The sequence below is a fragment of the Carassius gibelio genome, chromosome B18, assembly GCF_023724105.1.
Source record: "Carassius gibelio isolate Cgi1373 ecotype wild population from Czech Republic chromosome B18, carGib1.2-hapl.c, whole genome shotgun sequence".
In the NCBI taxonomy this organism is placed as follows: Eukaryota; Metazoa; Chordata; class Actinopteri; order Cypriniformes; family Cyprinidae; genus Carassius; species Carassius gibelio.
The window spans coordinates 21826181-21846490 of record NC_068413.1 but is presented as its reverse complement, the minus strand read 5'-3'; the positions used below and the strand labels follow the sequence as shown (position 1 = coordinate 21846490).

The 20310-nt window shown below is 33.6% G+C and overlaps 1 protein-coding gene across 2 annotated transcripts in view; it reads right to left on the bottom strand.

The window, feature by feature from the left end:
- The window catches only part of LOC127977144 (contactin-5), a 288917-nt gene extending 273314 nt beyond the window's left edge, over nucleotides 1-15603 (bottom strand). For both annotated transcript variants that reach the window (XM_052581846.1, XM_052581848.1), the window contains exon 1: nucleotides 15210-15603. The gene's annotated coding sequence lies outside the window, so the exon portion shown is untranslated. The remainder of the gene's footprint in view (nucleotides 1-15209) is intronic.
- Between the last annotated feature and the right edge of the window lie 4707 nt (nucleotides 15604-20310).

Below are 20310 nucleotides of genomic sequence, written 5' to 3'. Positions count from 1 at the left end.
AACCTAAGATGTCATGAAAGTGTTAGCATTTACATATATGTGTGTGTGTGTGTGTGTGTGTGTGTGTGTGTGTGTGTGTAGAAATTACCATTAAGCTAGAAAAATGTATACCGTAGGGTCTTCATTGTTTGTTCTTGGCATCTAATGCATTACATATTGTTAACAAAATGTGCTTTACTTTAGTGTTACCAGTGAATAACTATAACATTATAATTGTCAAACTTTATTTTTTTTAATATTGGGAAATTATTAAAGTCAGCCTGAAATAAAAATGGACCCATTCTGCCATGCTACAACCACATTTCATGATCCAATCCAGCATAATTATCCTAAACTATAAGTAAAACTGTTAACTGAATTGCTGTTAAAATAAAATAAGGCAATATTTCTAGTTTAGTTCTGAATATACATTTAAAGAACTTAAATTACAAACTGAAAATTAATTAAAACTTAATTAAAACTAAAATAAAACAGAAATGTATATATATATATATATATATATATATATATATATATATATATATATATATATATATATATATATATATATATATATATATATATATATATATTTTTTTTTTTTTTTTATGTTTTATTTTTTATTGTGCAAGTATATCAAAATTCTAAAAAACGATCCAATCAGTTTGTGATGGATCAATTCAAGTCATCTTACATCTGACTGGAAAATGTCACATTTATGAACTTGACTTGATATGAAGTCTGAAACAGCAGGCATACATACAGTACATACTCACTTTCCCAACATCAGTGTCTTTGTCTTGCTTTACATCTCACTGACAGAAATCCAGCCCTGCCCCACCTCACAGCCTGCTATTTGACTTCCTCCTGCACCACAGAGTCTCTCATTACTGTCCCTCCAGCTTTCAGATACGAACCTGCCACGCGCTTTTTAGACCGTTCAGAAATAACACATCAAAGTGAGAGACTCTTTAACACCACCTGTCCAGATAAGGTCGCTTCTCTGTCACACGAAATCAAGACAGATCGAGAGAAAGTGGAGGAGCCCTTTCACAGCCGGAGGGTCCGCAGGCGCCATTATCATCTCTGGCATCGCATGCATGTGACAGCACAGCACCAGTATCCCCACCAAAAACACCACACTATTGAAGTGAGCAATCGTGTTTGAAGGGGGCCGAGAATCATGGATGAATATGGAGAAAAAATTACATTGCAGGAATAAACTGTGTGCTATTAAGGGCCGGTCAATATAGCTAACAAATCCCATTTATTAATGCAATATTTATGATTATTGGAATATTCATCATATACAACAGTATTAAACATCTATGATACTACCTATACATAATACTACAAACATTTAAAAATATTAAAATCTTATAAATTATTATTTGCAGATTTACTATAACAGACAAAAACTTACAGGAATGTATCAAATGATTTCAAGTACTCAAAGAGCTTGAGAGAAAAGGTATATACATTTGAATCATTTATTTATTTTAAATAATAATTGATTAATGGAAAATTTATATTATAATACATGTTATTAAAATATTTTTTTTGGCTGCAGCATAGCATCATTTTTAAAAGTTTCTTTCTTTTTCCTCCATCAGAGTGAAATGTTGGAAAAAAATATAATATTCTGTTTTCATATTCAATTTGATCTGAAGGAATTTAAGATGATGATAGAATAGTTGCTAGGCCTCATGCATGAAACCATTATTCATGAAGTAATTATTAAAACTATTGTTGTAGCTCATTTATAAAGTCAGGATTTCAACAATTGACAAGATGTTATGTTATGGTCTCTTTTGGACTATTCACTTTGTTATAATCTTCCTTTGTCAGGAAATTGTATAAAACATATGCAAGCTAATAAATCACTTCAAAAAGTACATCATGGCGCTACCAATGCCAAGGTTTGATTTCCAGGAAAAGCATGAACCGATAAAATGTATAACTTTAATTAATTTAATTAAGTAGCTTTGGATAAAAGCATCTACCAAATGCATAAATGTATATATAAAATATATGGAGGAGTTTTCCAAACATGTTCAAAGGATTTTTCAATTCCACAACAGTACAGTATGTCATATTGAGTTACTGGTTACATTATATCTGGAGCCATAACCTTTCCACATACCAATATATGCCACAATGATAGAGTTTGTGTCTTGATTTGTGGACCTTTCCCAGTCCTATTCTCCTCTCCAAGTGTTTCCTGTCTCACCTCAAACCGTCCCATCAAAACAAAGCCTTTATTGCTAAAGAAAAACCAGTAGGCCTACCGCTAGAGTTTACAATCCAGCAGTGATACATTCTTTCCTATGATAGTGATCTCTTTAGTCTCTCATTGAAAGTGTCTCTAAGCTCTCTTATCTCTCCACCCTCCAGACACCTCTCGTCAGCTCACTCTCCTAAATCTACACCTAATCTCAGATTTATCTGGGATCCAAAATATGCTCCCATTCCAGGTGTTCACACAAAGCTTTCTGTGCTTCCCTTTAAAGCAGGGCAGTGATGTAAAGCTGATCTGTTTGCCATGGAACAGATGACTGCCTCCGCACCGTAATGGACCCCATTCTGACATCTCCCAGTATGACCAGTTAAGAATGTTTAATACTGATTAGACTTGGAGGCCTCCGTAAAAACAAAGGGCTTCAATTAGGTGTACATCTGTCGAGGTTGAAGAGTTTCACTTTAAATGCAAAACAAGGGAGACCCGTTCGCATCCCATTTCACAAATGTGATTTTAATATTTTATGCAAACCAAATTACTTGGGCCAACAGTCAAATAGCTAAACCTCTCCGTTATTACCCGGAGTCGCTTTAAGGTGCCACCAAGCGGCAAATACTTTAAAAATCATACTGAGAGTATTCATTTTTCCCATCGTGCTTTGAATTGGAGGGCAAGACTAACACGATCCAGTCTAGATCTCGATGCATCAGTAAGCTTTTATCCACCTTTTTCTGAGGTGTGATTGAATGTCTTGTTTGGGATCTATCCGAATCTTCCTGCCCTTCATGACATTGCTCCACTGAAACGAGATACAATTAAATCTAAAGTATCTTGTGAATATCTTTTGTAAGTGTTCTTCCTGGCATTGTAACCCTGCCCAGGCGACTGCCTGAGGCTATTTGCGAATGATATGCGTAATGGAACATGGTAACCTGAATGCCACCACAGAAAGAGGAAAATTGGGTGAATCAATCATGTTGGGAGATACACATTTCCTCAAATGCAGTGCAGACCTGAGAATTAAACATTTTCAGCATTGAAAAGTTAACAGTGGTAGTGTAAACTTGACCCTATTTGCTTTCTGTATACCTTACTTCAAAAAAAGTCTTCATGACATTTACGTATTATAACGAATATTCTTTTGGATGTGCGCACTTTCAATACTTAGTGAACACTTAGTATTCAACCCAAAGTACGCAACCAGGAAGTTTACAACTTTGAAAAAACTTTTTCACTTTTGTTTTTATTCATGTGATTTTTTTTTTTTTTTTTTTTTTTTTTTTTTTTTTACCTGAATTTCATGTAACTGACCAGTCAACGTTAGAAAAAAATTAAATGTCATTGGTGAAAATTCTACTGTACACTGTTACTTACAACCCAGGCTCATTGGTGATATGTGTTTGTCACAATGTTTCTGCAACACTGATGTTACGTCAAATTTCACAGCAGTTTCAAAGTAAACTACCAAAAAAAAAAAAAAAATCTTGTAAATGGGACTCTAACATTCAAAGTATCGTTATCAAATTCCACAGCTTGACAAACAATTTTTGAGTTGATAACATAATATTGTGCAAGGAATTGTGTAAAAAAATGACACTTTCTTGATTGTTAGCCCTGTTACATAATTTATGTAAAAAGAAAAGTTTTACTGCATCTAGTGTTCGTTTCAACTGTAAACTGCATTGATTTGTACGTTTAGGTACGGTGCATATTAACCTCCAGAACAAATCAGAAAAATTTTAAACTCTCAATATCTCATTCATTAAACTAACAATTATTGCATATCAAGAAACCATCACATCTACTATGTAGCCAAAGGCATAATTTCAGTAAAGAAATAGATAATTTTTTTTTTATTTTTTTTACCATTGGCAAAGTGACATCCAAATTTAGGGCAATGAAAAGAAGAACAAAATAAAATCATGCACTTTAAAGAGTCACTAACACATTTACAAGTGTGTAAGATTAGTATTTCTCAATTCTGGTACACAAACAAGGTTAAGAAGCACTGTTTTCATAGCATAAATGGAGAAATAGCTTTTCTTTGCTGGCATAATGAGGAAATTAAGTAATCTACAAGCAGGGGTTAACAGCCAATTATATAAACTTTAACCTCTTTTTGAATGATTCTGAATCCCACATTTTAATCCCTCCCCTCAAACCACCTGCCTTCATTCTGGTATACCGTACCATATTTCACAATCCAATAAATTATTGACAAATGAATTTAAGGCCTGCCCTACATTTTTCTCAATAAATAGGACTATGCCATTTCACTCAAATCACATTGGATTATAGGAGTAAAATATAATGCAAACAGCATTCACCTTAATAAAAATTTGCTATTAACTAAGGCATTGCATATTTTGACACAGATGTTACAACATGTTTCTATCCACCTTTTTATGTGCATTTTGGGATATCACATAGAATAATGATAAATATATAACGATAAATAACATAGAGTACATTCATACATTCTAAAAATAAAACGTGAATAAAAAAAAAGTGCAAACATATGTGCTCAATTGAGTTGGACCATTTTATCCGATAAGAAAACAAACATGAACCAACAAGCCCAAAACAGAATCCTCTTTGGGATTTTCCATAAAATAAGCCAACATATGCTGAAGCCATGAGACTCTGATACTGCAGATGTACCAGTCTGAGCCAAATATCATTAGGTCAGAAAGTGAACTGCACTTCTGGGCAAGCGACCAGGTTCACCTCTCCTCCGTGGCATCTTCTGCCTGGAAATAACTGCTTGCGACAGAAGATGGAGTGACTTTTCAATGCAGTTTCCCACGTGAATGGTTATTGAGGTTCGTTTGGACTTTAAAGTGCCTCTTATACTTAGAGTTTGCAGTTCAGATGTTTAGCCTACTTTCCAGGCAAGTCAAAAATCCTCTTTGTTTATACTTTAAAGCCTTACTCTAAAATAATCATATGAAATATGCTCTCAGGGAGCACTGGGAGCTTCCCTATGGTTCAGAGCACTTAATTACATCTGTTGACGCTTCATATTTCAGTTATCTTTGTTAAATCATTTGAGAAAGATGTTACAGATGCTTTATGTGAAATGTAAGAATGTTTACTTAGTCAAGTGTCAATAACTCAACCAATAAATGACTGTAAAAACTAAATGAACTACATGCAACATAGAAATTATGACTTGAACTGTAATTAAGACTATATATAAGACTATATATAAAACTATATATATATATATATATATATATATATATTTAGTTTTTTTTTTTTTTTTTTTTTTTTTTTTTTTGGCTTTGTACCATCTAATTTTATAGCAATAAAAAGCAGAACAGAATAAAATCATGCACTTTGAGGAATCACTAACACCTGTGTAGAGTGTTAGATTAGTGTTTCTCAATCTCGACCATGTACAAGGTCGAGAATCGCTGTTTTCACAGCTATCTACAACAAAAAGGCTATCAAGTCTAGTACCCTACAAGCTAAAAGCACAGAATACACTTAAATTGAACCAGCCACCAATCACAAATAATATACACATCTACCCTTTCCCATCTATACTCCTCCCATGATGACCACATATGTAGGCATGGAGACTTCCATTTATCATCAGATGTGCCATGAACTTGAGAACTCTCAGAAAAAAATATAAAATAAAAATGATTCTCATTCAAGGACTTGAACCAGAGAATTCTAAATTGAAGTTCTTCTCCTTTTATTGTCATATAATGAGCATCTTCAAAATGAGCAAGCAAGACAAAAGTAACCGAAAGAACTGAAAACCGACTACACAAAAATAGTTACACTTACAGCATCTTGAGCAGGTCAAGATGTCTTCAAACACAGGCACACAGCACATGTAGGCTGTTTACCCAAACCCTAATCCAAAATTGAAGATCTACTCAGTGAAGACTATTAATAAAACCCACATAAAATAGGCAGACAAACATAATTTCAGTCCTTTTTGTGCTATCCCTTTTATGTTAAAATACAAATAAAAATAAAGACTCAGAATTCAGTTATAGATGCAATCACCAAGGCATGCAGACCTTCAAGAATCAAATAGGGAAATTTACTTTTGAAATAAGGTCATACATATTTGTGTCAAGAACTAAGAGAGGCAGCTCTGATGAAGAGGCCTGTGGTCATCATCAGGAAAGAGTTGAAAAGCTGTCTAATAACGTGCAAGGGAGTTTGTAGCTCTGAGCTACCGTCTTCTGGCTGTTGAAGCATCAGGTCAGTGGCGGGTTTAATGTATAACTCTGTACTGTATCATTCTACTGAATGTTCAATTGGCTAAGCGTTTTAATGCATCCAAGATGAGTCATCAATCTTGTTGTTCCATTTCCCAGCAAGAGAAAGACTGCATTTTAATTACATACATCTGCTAAAACATGACTTCATTTGCATTAAGGAGTACACTCACAAATACTACAATGCAGTGTGTCTAGACAAATCAAATTGAGTCTACTAACCAGGCTCAGACTGACTAAAGCCTACTGCAGCACTGACAGACTTAATCTACTCTCAGCCATTATAAGACTCTTCAGTTTGTTTGTTTTTTTTTTCTTCACATCTCACAGTATATTCAAATATAGTACCAGCACTGTAAAACTAAGAACACATTTTAAATGACATATCACCTAGCCTAGATGATCTCTCAAATGCATGAGCACATATTAAATGATTTCATGAATCAGAATGTACTGTATATCTAATGCGGGGATTATAAACAACAATATAAGCTACTGCTCGGAACATTACTTTTAAGATCTTTACTTAAGGCTCCTGCTGCGAGAAATCCTGCAGACATTCTTGTCCGTTTTCATTTTATTAGTTGCATTTCTCAGTCGGTGAAAAGCCCTCCAGGTCCTATTATCTTATCTTGGAAAAGCGCTGCTGGTTTTCCCTCTGCATGTTGACACAGTTTCCTCATGCCTCACAGTGCATCTGTCACTTTCAATTAGCCCTGATCTCTGGACCGCTGGTTCATGTCAGTAACCTTTAGTTTGGGTGGGCGGTATGACCAAAAACTTATGTCACTGAATGAGTAATTTTATAACAGTATATGAGATGATACACTGTCAAAATGTGTTAATACACTAATTAAAACTACTAATATAAAACTGAAATGGACAGTTTGGATACTTGACTCAAATCTAGGTATATCACTTACCCAAACATTTGAATTGTAGTATATCGTGGTTGCATCACAAGTGATTATAACATTGATAATTATAGGAAATGATTTTTGAGCAGGGAATCAGTATTATGAATGATTCTGAAGGATCATGTGACACAGAAAACTGGAGTAATGATGCTGAAAATTCTGCATTGAATCACAGGAGCATTTTTCTTTTTCAAATATATATATATATATATATATATATATATATATATATATATATATATATATATATATATATATATATATATATATATATATATATAAACATTTTTATAATATTGGTGTTTTTACTATATTTTGTAAGCACATAAATGGATGTGAGCATAAGAGACCTCATTAGTCACATTTGAAACACATGTATATAAATAATTTCTATATTATTTAATGATAAAATATCAATAATTTATAATCATCTATTATTAAATTATTACTTAAAAATATAAAATATGATGTAGTGGGGTCACTTCATCTACAGCGATATCGTTGACTTGATTGCAAATTAAAACAGACACTATTTCAACTGAACAGAGATGAAATCACTGAATTCAATGATGAACTGCCTTTAACTATCATTTTGCATTATTGAGACACTGTTTTCCAAATGAATGTTGTTCAGTGCTTTGGCGCAATGTATTTTGTTTAAAGCACTATATAAATAAAGGTGATTGATTGATAAAGGTAGTGGTCTAGTATATATTAGTATATTTCAACACATTATAATCTTCTAATATATATATATATATATATAAGGAATGTAATTTCACTAGTTGTACAACTTTTATGATATTTGGCACTGTTACACTGGTATATTAATGTTTTTTTTTTTTTTTTTTGTATCAACTTTGTGCCAAAGGGAAAGTGCTTTTGACCAAGCTAGCTTGACTCACCCGTGTGACTACACATCAGTTGAATTGTAAAAATAAAATGGAGATGGAGACATAAAATCACATCAAACTGTGATGAAAATTAAAATCTAAATTAAACTGCTATATGAACTTTAAAGCATATACAGTGAGCTGATATTAAAATAATAAACTTACTTTAATAGACTTTGTCTGTAGGGACGTGTTCAAAATTAAATGTTTAAATATAGAACATAGAAAACAGTATAGCCTTTCACCACATCAGGCATCAGGCATCATTTTTTTTTTTTTTTTTTTTTTTTTTTTTCTTTTCTTTTTTTTTTTCTTTTTTTTTATAGCTCATGGCAGGGATGTTCCTAATACAGAAGCATGTCCAACTGATGAAGAGGAGTTTTCATTTTGTTAGTGGATATTAAAATGAGTGGCGATCCAGAACTTGAATCTGTCGTTTTAATCCCCACTCATGATATACAGGACATCCACTGACAGTTTCAGTTTATTAAAACAAAAACATTGTATTAAAACGGCTTAGATGCAGAATCCTTTGAGTCCCCAAACAACCAATGAATCATCTTAATATTCTCAAGCTGACATTTACAATGATTTTGAAACAAGCCACTCAATGTGCAATTAAACAGTTTCAATGATTTTGTACATTTAGAGACCATGCTAATATCAATTGTTTAGTCAGGTTTACAATTCAGATTTATACTGTATCACAGGCCTGATCTAATTTCACATATATTATTTATTTATTTATTTGACAGGGACGGTGTACACTAATTAACATTACTGTAAATGCACCAGAATTAACCAAAAGTCTATTTTTCATCCGTTGTCCTTAGACAGATCTTAAAATTGTCTACCTAAAAGCCAATATAAAAATTATAGAGGAACAATACAGATATGAAAAACAGTAAAACAGATATAATTCTTCAAATCATGTTACCAAATACAATGTACAAGTTTACTATAAAACAAACAGCACGTTGGGTTCAGGGAAAATACCCATTCTTATCGATGCTGACATATCTGATGTACTAAGAACCAGTTTTTTAGATGCTTTTTAAACAGTGTGTATCTGGAGAGTTCTGTGATGTTCAGAGGTACAGAGTTCCACTCATTTGTTGCTGTAACTGAAACTATAATTGGAAATAACTGCAATTTAAACTACAATTTCATAATAAAATATTTAAGTATGGGCAAATTAAAGGCATGTATTTCACCAAAAATTATAAAATTTGATGAACATGTACCCTCAGGCCATTCAAAATGTAGAAAAGTTTATTTATTCATCGGAGGAGTTGGAGACATTTACTAAGGCTGCCCCATTACGACAAAAATCATAATTGCCGATTATTCCCTTGAAATTGTGATTATAAATTACGGTTACACTGAATGGGGTTTATACCATTGTTTGATGCAATTGCATGTCATATTTTTATATGAAAAATATCAAGCTGAAAACACTTTTGGTGCTTTTCTATGTTTCAAATGTCAACAATACATCAGATTGGTTTCTTTTTTAAATCATAAAAAAGTCCAAATATGAATGGTATTATAATGTTATACTAAAACTAAAAACTTCTTAAACTAAAATGAAAAAAAAAAAAAACTTAAGATAACGTAAAAAAAAAAAAAAAAAAAAAAAAAAAAAACTTCTATCTTAAGCATGCAGAATAACATGAGAGTAATTTGAACTATTAATTGCCGCTTTGGATAATTATGTCATTGTGGAATACACAATTGTAATCGCGATTAGAAATTTGATTAATTGTGCAGCCCTAACATTTACCATTACGCCATTTGCTCATGCAGTGAATGGGTGCCGTCAGAACGATAGTCCAAAAAGCTGATAAGAAATATTACAATAATCCACAAGTAATCCACATAACCCTAGTTCATAAATGAACTTCCAAATCCTTTAAGGTGGTTTAACTTTAAAACGACCACAATCTATTATAAACACTTTATTTAGCTAAAAATGATATCCCCTGCTGTCCTCTAACATTAAAATCCACCTGAATATTCAGTTTAGAAATGTCTTGAACTGTTTGGAATCTCATTCTGATGGCACCCATTTAATGCAGGGTAGGGTTGGGGGGATAGACTATGCCATCATCCATCGCCGATGGCTGACAGACATCATGATGTTAATCTGACATTGTGACCCCCCCACCAACTGTTTCTTTAATATGTATGAGCTACTAAATTCATGTAACAACATTACAACCAGAACAGCTTCAACACTGTCCCCACTACTTTTTAATAAGAAGTGACACCCATGCACACCACTCAACCTACCAAGATGGAGTCGAGGCCAGAAAGACACATTTTCTCATACTAATAGCAATGCAGCCTCTCTATAAACCCTCTCAGAGATACAGGCTGAAATTATTCAGATACCATTTTAGAGTAATTTACATCAAAGTGCATGGTGTCCGGTAGCAGCTCTGAACCCCAGAGGAGATGGGCACATCTGACCTCACGTTTAATTGTGCAAAAAGCATATTTTGCCTTTGCGCAATTACAGTAGTATGCGGCCAGTGTGTTTTGTATGCATGTGCTTCTGTGTCAAATAGAGAATGAACTTAGGCAAGTACAAGAACTTCATCCCTTATTATAACACAGACAAAAAAAAAGGAAAGGCTTTTTTTTTTTCAGCAAAACATATTAATGATGGCAGAAGTACTCCATTGAATCTATTTACAGATACTTCACAGTTAAAACTCATGATTTTATTTGCAGTCATCCAGTGCATAAGTAAATAGTTTTTCTTCAGCTTATTATTATGCACACATCTAATCATCTGTGCCTATTTGTTACCAAATTGTGTGGCTGTTATGTGTTTGGCTGAAATACACAGAAGTGCGACGAATGTGGGTGTCATGACAATTAAACATAATTATCAGTAGCCTGAAATATTAACTGTAATGTGGAAAAAAATAAAATAAACATTGCTTGAAATGTATATTTGCAAGTACAAATAAGCACAATTTTGAGTATATCTTGAGGTACTGTTGAACTGAATTTATGAATTTATTTAAAAGAAGTATTAACATGTCCAAAAACAGGAACTCAGGAAAGTTTTACTGTACAATGTTATATCAAATGTGTGTGTGTGTGTGTGTGTATTTATATATATATATATATATATATATATATATATATATATATATATATATATATATATATATATATATATTAGGGATGTAATGATATCAAAATATGATAATATCATGGTATGAAGTCTATGATACAATATTTATTGCAATATTTAAACAAAAGATAAAAGTAAATTTTAAAGTTAAATTATTCTATCTAATGCACTTTGAGTGGTCACTAAGAGCTCCAACCCATGATATTAACTAAGAAAACTTAATTCAGAAAAAAAGTATGTGAATTTACTTGTAACTAAACTTTAAAGGGGACTCAACTCTCTTTTTATTTGTGATATACTGTTTTAGTCTAAATTACATTCAAACTGGTATTTTAGATTAGAATATAATAACAACAACAATGACAGTAACAGCCATGTATTGTAAAACAACTGCACTGTAAAATAAATGAAAATGAATGTTTCATAGGTATACTATTTTTGCTCTATACTACAGTAGGGGACTTACAATACTTATTTAATAATTTCTACACTTGAACGAGATATTTTGAATTTGAACTGCATTTAACCACTAGCTGTTATCAATTCATGCTGTACTTTTAAGTTTTATTTTGATGGAAATGGTAGTGTAGTTTTTATTTTGAGGGAAAACTCCAGTCTTAGTGAAAACAGGCTGACTAAAAAAGTGTCTCACTACAAATCTAGTGAAATGTTGTAATCATCTGCTGTGAAAATAAAGCCTAACTGGTGGCTATTGCATTCCCAAACCTGTGCTAGACTCACAGAACATCCAGTAATGGAGTTCACAGCATTCATATATGTATACACACACACACACACACACACACACACACACACACACACATATATATATATATATATATATATATATATATATATATATATATATATATTTATGTGTGTGTGTGTGTGTGTGTGTGTGCATTATTTACATTTTCTCCCCTTTTTAAAAATGATATGCCTTGGAGATTCATCCCTTCTTAGGGAGATTTATCCAATTCAAACCAGTTTCAAAGATAAGTAAAATTTCAAGAAGTGTAAAATATTGCATTTAGGGAAAGATAGAAATATTGATCCAAGTAAAAACGCAGCTTATTCATTTTTTTTTTTTTTTTTTTTTTTTCTCAGAGAGGTAATATATTTCAATTTGATTCTTATTTTCCATGCTCATTGCGGGGTCTGTGCCATTATGGCACATGCCGTATCTTTAATGTTTTGCACTGTGAGTCACTTTGGTCTCCTCAGAAAAGAATGACTTCCATTTGCTGGAAAACAAGACATGGAGATGTGAGAAATAACGGAAACCCTGACATGAAGTTTCTGTAAAAGCCCCTTTGAAGACTCCACATGAACGGGTCATGTGAGCAAGTGTGTTTCTGTGGTGTTAAATCTCCTGAATGAAGGTCTGACCCAGTTGGAGAGCGTCTGAGGTGTTGCTAAGTAACTACTCAAACGGGTCATGCACAGGAGCTGCGGCGAGCACCGCATGCGGCCACACCGGGGTGTTTATAACACCAAGCCACAACATTCCATGTTTGTCTGATTTCTTTAATGTTTGTCCTCATAATATTGTATAGCCTATTTATAAAATAGGAGAATTTGACCATGGAATACAGGTGTGAATCACCTCTTTTCTTTTCTTTTCTTTTCTTTTCTTTTCTTTTTTTTCTTTTCTTTTCTTTTCTTTTCTTTTCTTTTCTTTCTTTTTAAATCATTAGTGAAAACATTTCTTGCAACTACTTCATTACCAAAGTCTTTTAAGAATTGACTTTTAAGAATTGTTAATATTTCATTCATATCATCTAATAAAACTTAGTGGACAAAACACAAATAAAAGCACAGCAGTGCCACTGAATTACATTAATTGCTCCCTGCTGCAATGCCTAGAAAATAAAAGAGACAATAAATGGAGACAGAAACGGATATTAATATCTTCTAATGCAAAGAGCGGCATTGTTAAGATTATGCAAACACACCATCTCTAATATGATAACCACCAGACTCTGAAAATGCACACAGAGACTTTTTTTTCCCCGTTTTATATCTTTAGTGTCTGGTATTTGGCTGGCCCTGATGTGAATTCTGTGGGTACTATAATCAAAGTACCCAATGAACGCAAGAAGCCTTTTCACGTTCCTACTGTGTGCGCAAACGAGAATCTAATCAACTCGCTACCCACAAAACAGCAGGGTGCTCCGATTTCATATTTACTCGCAAAGCTAAAACAACCTCATTAAAGTGTTACACAATAATTTAACTGTGAAACAAAAGATAAATGAATGTGCAAGGGAGACACGTCTTTATGCATCTTGATATGTTCCAGGGAAATCGGATGACTGCTGGAGGCCATGGCGATCAAAAACATGTAATTTATTTTAAGAAGTAATTTTGTCTTGTGAAAACTATCGGCGTTACGTGAACACAGTTCATGTAAAAGTCAATACACAGTACTGCAGATTTGGTTGAAACCTGCTGATGACAATTAAGAATAGAGTTTCCATGCAAATTATATACTTTATCATTGTGTAACCAGAAAAAAAAAAAAAAAACACTCTTGTCTCATTGTTATGATTTGCTATTAAAATTTCAAAGTTAGAATCAAAGAGATTTTATCTGTTTTTACAATATAAAATGTGACATTGTTCTTATGGCAGTTATTGCTGGAGTACCTGATTTGACCCATAAATTGTATTAGTCAAGTTGGTGCAGTTATTTGACTTGCACAATAAATAAATGAATACATAGATAAAACCTGACATAACTATTTTACAGTGTACTGGCAGACTTGAATAAAACTGCCAGAGAACATTTTCTGTTCACCAGTAAACAAGCTTAAAAAAAATAAAATAAAAATCCAACAAAATATATTTCAAGAAGCATAGAAAATATCACACAACATCAGTATAACGGACAGACAGTCTTCATTTTGAAAGCGAGACATGAGGGCAAATACTGAAAGCTGACATCAAAGTCAAGTTCAGCCTGAAAACTTTTCAGAGCTTGCTCATGGGACTGACTGAGGGATGACTTCGAAGAGAGACAAACATATTGCTGGGCCAAAAGGAAACAGTAGATATTCAGACTGATCTGTCACAACTTTACGGACAATAAATCTAATGAAAACCAAACCAACCACAGCTCATCTTTTCCTCCCAAGAGTGAACAAATCACTAATGAGGCCATTAACATCAGACGTCTGACAACTATAAGCACATCCAGAGGTGAGTAAAAGACAACAAAATTGCTGCAAAGAAAGTAAATGCTAAAAAAAGTTCTGTGACACAACTAAGGTGCGTGCAAACACATTTGTGAACTTATTTAGGATTTCCGAACAGCTTTTGTCTTATGATTTCCATTAATTTTATAATGACATGATAATACAAACTGTTCTCACAATATCTCACAGTGAATGTATGAACAATGAATGACTTAAAAAAAATGTTTTGATTTCAAAGGCTTGTGGATATGTGGAAATCACAAATTAATTGAAAAATGACACAAAATTAATTAATTAATCTCTCTTTTTTTTCAGATTTGTCATGACTGTGGAAATCCAAACGTCAGGGTTAATATCTATGCATGTTCATAGTGCAGGCATGCCACCATTTCTGATGGTTTCAGTACCAGCTGCGCAATCCTAGTATCATTTATGGCGATACTGAGATGCAGTATGAAAAAAATCGTCACTTGCGGTGTTTTAACAGTGTGTCATCACCGTACACCTTGCTTCAGGTGGGACACATGAAACTCTCAGAGCAGCTGTAATTGCATTGATAAGCAGCAGCATGTTCAGCAGAAATCAGACCGACTTACTCTGTTTGCGAGAAGAGAAACAGCCCACTCCTGTCTTCCTCTTCTTCCGTCCGTAAAGTGATGCTGTTTGCTCACGGAGTGTCAGATAGTGACAGATTTTCTTGCACAAAGCCAAACATGGATAGAGAACGAAACCCTGACGCCTCAATCCCGCAAGCTCGCTGTATCTCTATAGGACGCGCCGTTGCGCGCGGCAGCGCATCCTTCAAATGTGTACGAGGCGCGCGATCTCCTCCTCCTCTACCTCGCCGGCTGTGGTCCAAACCTCACCTACGATTCCTCCTCAGACGCCTCTCTCCCTCCCTTTCGACTGGAGCGGTGTAAAACAGAGAGAGGGGATGCGCAGAGGCTGGAGGAGCGTCTCGTGCTGGAGTCTCGGGCAGCAAGTGACTGTTTGAAGCAGCTCGCTCATCTCAGCCTCGTCCTGAGAAAAAAAAAAAAAAAAAAAAACTGAACTCAAAAGCAAGCGCGCACACCTAACGGCGGACTTCATTCACATAAAATGCCGTTTGATGTTTTAGAATTGCTGTATAAAGAAACGTAACATCCCGAATTTTCTACTTTTTTTTTTCGATATCACATCACATCTATCTATCTACATGTCTGTCTGTGTGTGCGTGTGTGTTTGTGACATATCAGAACACAACTCTGCATAATGACATATGACACAGGTATTACAAAGAGAGGGTGTCTTACTGTATGAGGACATAACCCATGACCATTTTTCTAAAACGCTTATAAATCATACAGAATGATTTTTTTTTTTTTATTTTTTATTTTTTTTTTTTGGAGAAAGTGAAAATGCACAAAGTTTCTTGTGAGGGTTAGGGTTGGTGTAGGGCCATAGAATATACAGTTTCTACAGTATATTAACCATTACGCCTATGGGATGTCCCCAATTTTCACAAAAACAAACGTGTGTGTGTGTGTGGTTTTAGAAAAATAAATTAATAATAATAATTCTTAAACTAGGCAACAAAGCCAGTTAAGACCAGCAAAGCAGTATAGGCTACTTTATATATATATATATATATATATATATATATATATATATATATATATATATATATATATATATATATATATATATATATATATATATATATATATATATATATATATATAACAATATATTTTAGCTTATAAATATGAAAAATGTACTACTAGCTAATTAGGCTGCTGCAGAAGGTTTATTGCAGTATAGCGAAATATACCTTAAGCATATATTTTTACATATATTATATTATATTTACAGTCAAAACCATAAACTCTTGCAATATTAACTGATATTGAGTCAATATAACAAGTGGATTAAACAAGTAATACACTGCATTAATCAAAGTAGTTATATGTGAATAAAAACACGTTCTTGTTACAAAATATTAAATGCTTCTTGATTTTTAATTTCCATTTAAACATAATTCTATAAACTTCATTTGAAAAAAAAAAAATGGATAGTAAATATTTACCTGAATGAAGAGTTAACTGTATAAAAGAGTTCATTCTTTCTTTCTTTTCATGCAAATATCTCTATAAACAGTTTGATTTAAAATAGAACTGACTGTTAAATATCTACCTGATAGCATACTGATTGTTATAAATATTTAGAATTAGTATAATTTTTCTGAGTTCCTCATTTTAGTAAATGCTTAAGTTGTAGTCCTTCAGTCAGAAACCACTTTTTATGTACAAAAGGATTCATGATTCTTATGATCAGAAACCCATTTAGTTTAAAGAAAAATGTAACTACAAATAAGACACATCGCAGATATTTGTTGACTAAATCCAGTTAGATTGATATCACTGCCAATTTCCTATTCAATACTTTAATACCACCTTATATTGTAGTGCTCAATATTTGCTAGAACAAATTCTATCTGGAATGAGAGAGTTTACATAATGCTTCAACTTATAAGTATGATTATATACTGATTATATATATATATATATATATATATATATATATATATATATATATATATATATATATATATATATATATATATATATATATATATATATATATTCAACAGTATTGCGAAATTTATCTGGCCTCTTCACTATCTTAGACTGGCTAAATGGATCAAACAAGTCTTTTTGTCTTCTTGCACTCACTGACTCTTGTTTCGAGACCTCTCATTTTGCATTAAATCAGCATGTTATGTTTATTCATCTCTGTCAAGTCTGTCTCTTTTCTCTTGTCAGGCACAGTGTACCCCTCCGCAAAGTCACAGACGCGGGCCTTGAGGGTTTTATCTGTGCATCAGAATGTTTTTTCCTCCACTCGAGGAACACAATCGTGCTCTAATTAAAACACCATTAATAGAGCAACAAAAATGCAAACATACACTCTGAGATCCAGCTCTCTGGAGTAACCTTCACAAGCTCATGTTTAACACCAACACTGCATTGCATTTATCCACCTAAACCAAGTTGCACAATCAGACACTTGCATGATTTTACAAAAAGGAACTAGTATGATCTTCATTGCAAATTAAACCCAGCAGACAGAAACCGAGCGAAAGAGTGGCACTGGTTGCCACCGGCTCCCTGGTGACAGCATCAGCGTAGATTTTCTGTAAAACCAGATCATAAAGCTTTGAGCACAATCCTCTAATATATCCCAGAATTATGCTTTAATAAATTAAACAGCTGTCAGCAAATGCTAATGTCTACACAAACCCTTCATTAAGGCCACACGAAAGGCCACATCACTAATCAAAATGTCTCATCTCAGATCTGAAAGCTTAAAAGCAGATCCATAATCTCATTTCCATAAAGCTTTCTGTTGTAATTTACAGACTTATTCATTTATTAAACACATTGATCTTTGTTGTCAAGACGTCTTGTGCTCGTGCATGCAGCCAATCAGTTTGAAATATTGAATATGCTTGTGTATGCTTTCTTCTCAAAAGAGCTGGTCTAAAACTCTGGGTTCAGACGGATTAAGTCAAACGTCTGTTGTTTTCCTCGCCAGACATTCGACTGCATGCATTATTGCTTTCGGGGGAAGTTACACTTCGCTGGCTCTTTATTACCACTTGTTCTGTATGAGAAGGATGTGCAAAATGCTCAGCTCCTCTGGGTGGCAGGATCAGTGTTTGGCCTCTGGGGGAGCTGTTATCCTTTTGTTGAAGTGATTTTGAGGTGAGCTGCACTTTCCACATCTCTGCATCTCTCCTGGCTAATATGTATATATTGGGATACTTGGGGTATAGTGTTCTGGGATGCCAGTCAACAACCTAATGCACTGAAAGGGAGAAAACTCCAAAATAATAATGTTCCAAGCAACAGAATTGCTTGTTCGTCAGTTTTTATTTATTTATTTATATATATATATATATATATATATATATATATATATATATATATATATATATATATATATTTTAGGTAATTCATATTTAAAGGCCTAAAGCAACTGAATAAATTAATGTATTCTCCGCTAGATGACCTATAGCAAATGCTTGTTTAAAAATACCATTTCTCGTCCTCCTAGGCTCAGCCGGTATAACTGTCTGAGAAGCAGGAGTCTCTGTTTCCATCATTAATTAAACAGAAGACTCTGCTCTGCTTTCGGCCCTGTGTGCATTAGCTCCATTTCACACTGGCTGCGTTTATTCACTCTTATTCACCAAAGTTTGTTCCTCTAAATAACATTTCCAGCCTACAATCATTTTGAAGACGCACCCTTTCATTTGACAGGTTTTGTCCTACTTTGTATGCGTTCAAGCACTGTAAAATGTGATCTTGTTTTTTTCAAAGGTTTCCAGGGCTTATCAGTAGACAGATGTTTCAAAACCTTCCTTTGTTTTACCTGACGTTAGAAATCCAGGAAGTTAAGTTCAGTAGAGCATGTTTATTGGTGTTTAGTTTCAGCTTGTGTTTGAAACTTCTCAATGCAGATACCAGAGCTCAGCTTTTCCAGTTGTGTTATTGATTAGGCAAGGCAAGGCAAGGCAAGCCAACGTAAGTTTATTGATATAGCACATTTCATACACAATGGTAATTCAGAGTGCTTTACATAAAAGAAAGTAAAATAATAATGAAGAAAAATAATAACAAGAACAAAACAAACAATTTTAAAACGTTTAAAATTATTATTATTTTTTATTTATTTAAAATTAATTTAAAACAGTTAGAACATGATTTTACATAAAAAACAGTGAAACTATTATGCAATCAGTTCAGATATTGCACAGTGCTCATTCAAAAAATGCACAGCTAAACAGATGAGTTTTAAGTCTAGATATAAAAGTGACTAGTGTTTTAGCACATCTGATCTCTTCTGGAAGCTGATTCCAGCTGCAGGCGGAATAGTAACTAAAGGCGGACTCCCCTTGTTTTGTGTGAACCCCTGGTATTTCTAACTGACTCGATCCTAGTGATCTTAGTGCTCTGTTATGCTTATATTCAGTGAGCATATCTGCAATATATTTCACTCCTAGGTCATTTAGTGACTTATATATGAGTAAAAGTACTTTAAAATCATTCCTAAATGTAAATGGAAGCCAGTGTAAGGACCTGGACCCGGTTCCCCAAAACGTTCTTATCGCTAAGTACTTCTTAACCTATTTCTTAACCTCTCTCTTAATGTTATGGCTCGATTCCCGACATGTTCGTACGCTAAGTGCGCTAGTCGCCACCACTGTGCAGCACTCTTTAGAAATCAGCGCAGCACAGTACAAGTCAAACTATGGTGTGTTGACAATGTTGTGGCTCAACAATGATTTTATGTTATGGACATTTTAAGACTCATAATAAAATATGTTTGCAATGGATACAGGCCTATTTATGAAGTTGACTTCATGTGGTATCAGAACTAATATGGTGGTAATTAGCCTAGGCTATTTCGTAATGTAATTGGAATTGGCAATCATTTTTGATCATTAAAATCTGGCAAACAATTTGGCTCTATAATGGCTAAGATCTTTAAATGGGTAAGGATGGTGGTGTCCAGTAAGCGACAAACTATGGCAGCGACCCAACGTGTCCTTGTATTGAATCAAAGACGGTGCCCTTTTTCTGTTGCACCCTTAAAGCCCTTTTGACATTGTGCCTGACGTGGCTATATTAAAATAAATTCACCTACATAGACAAC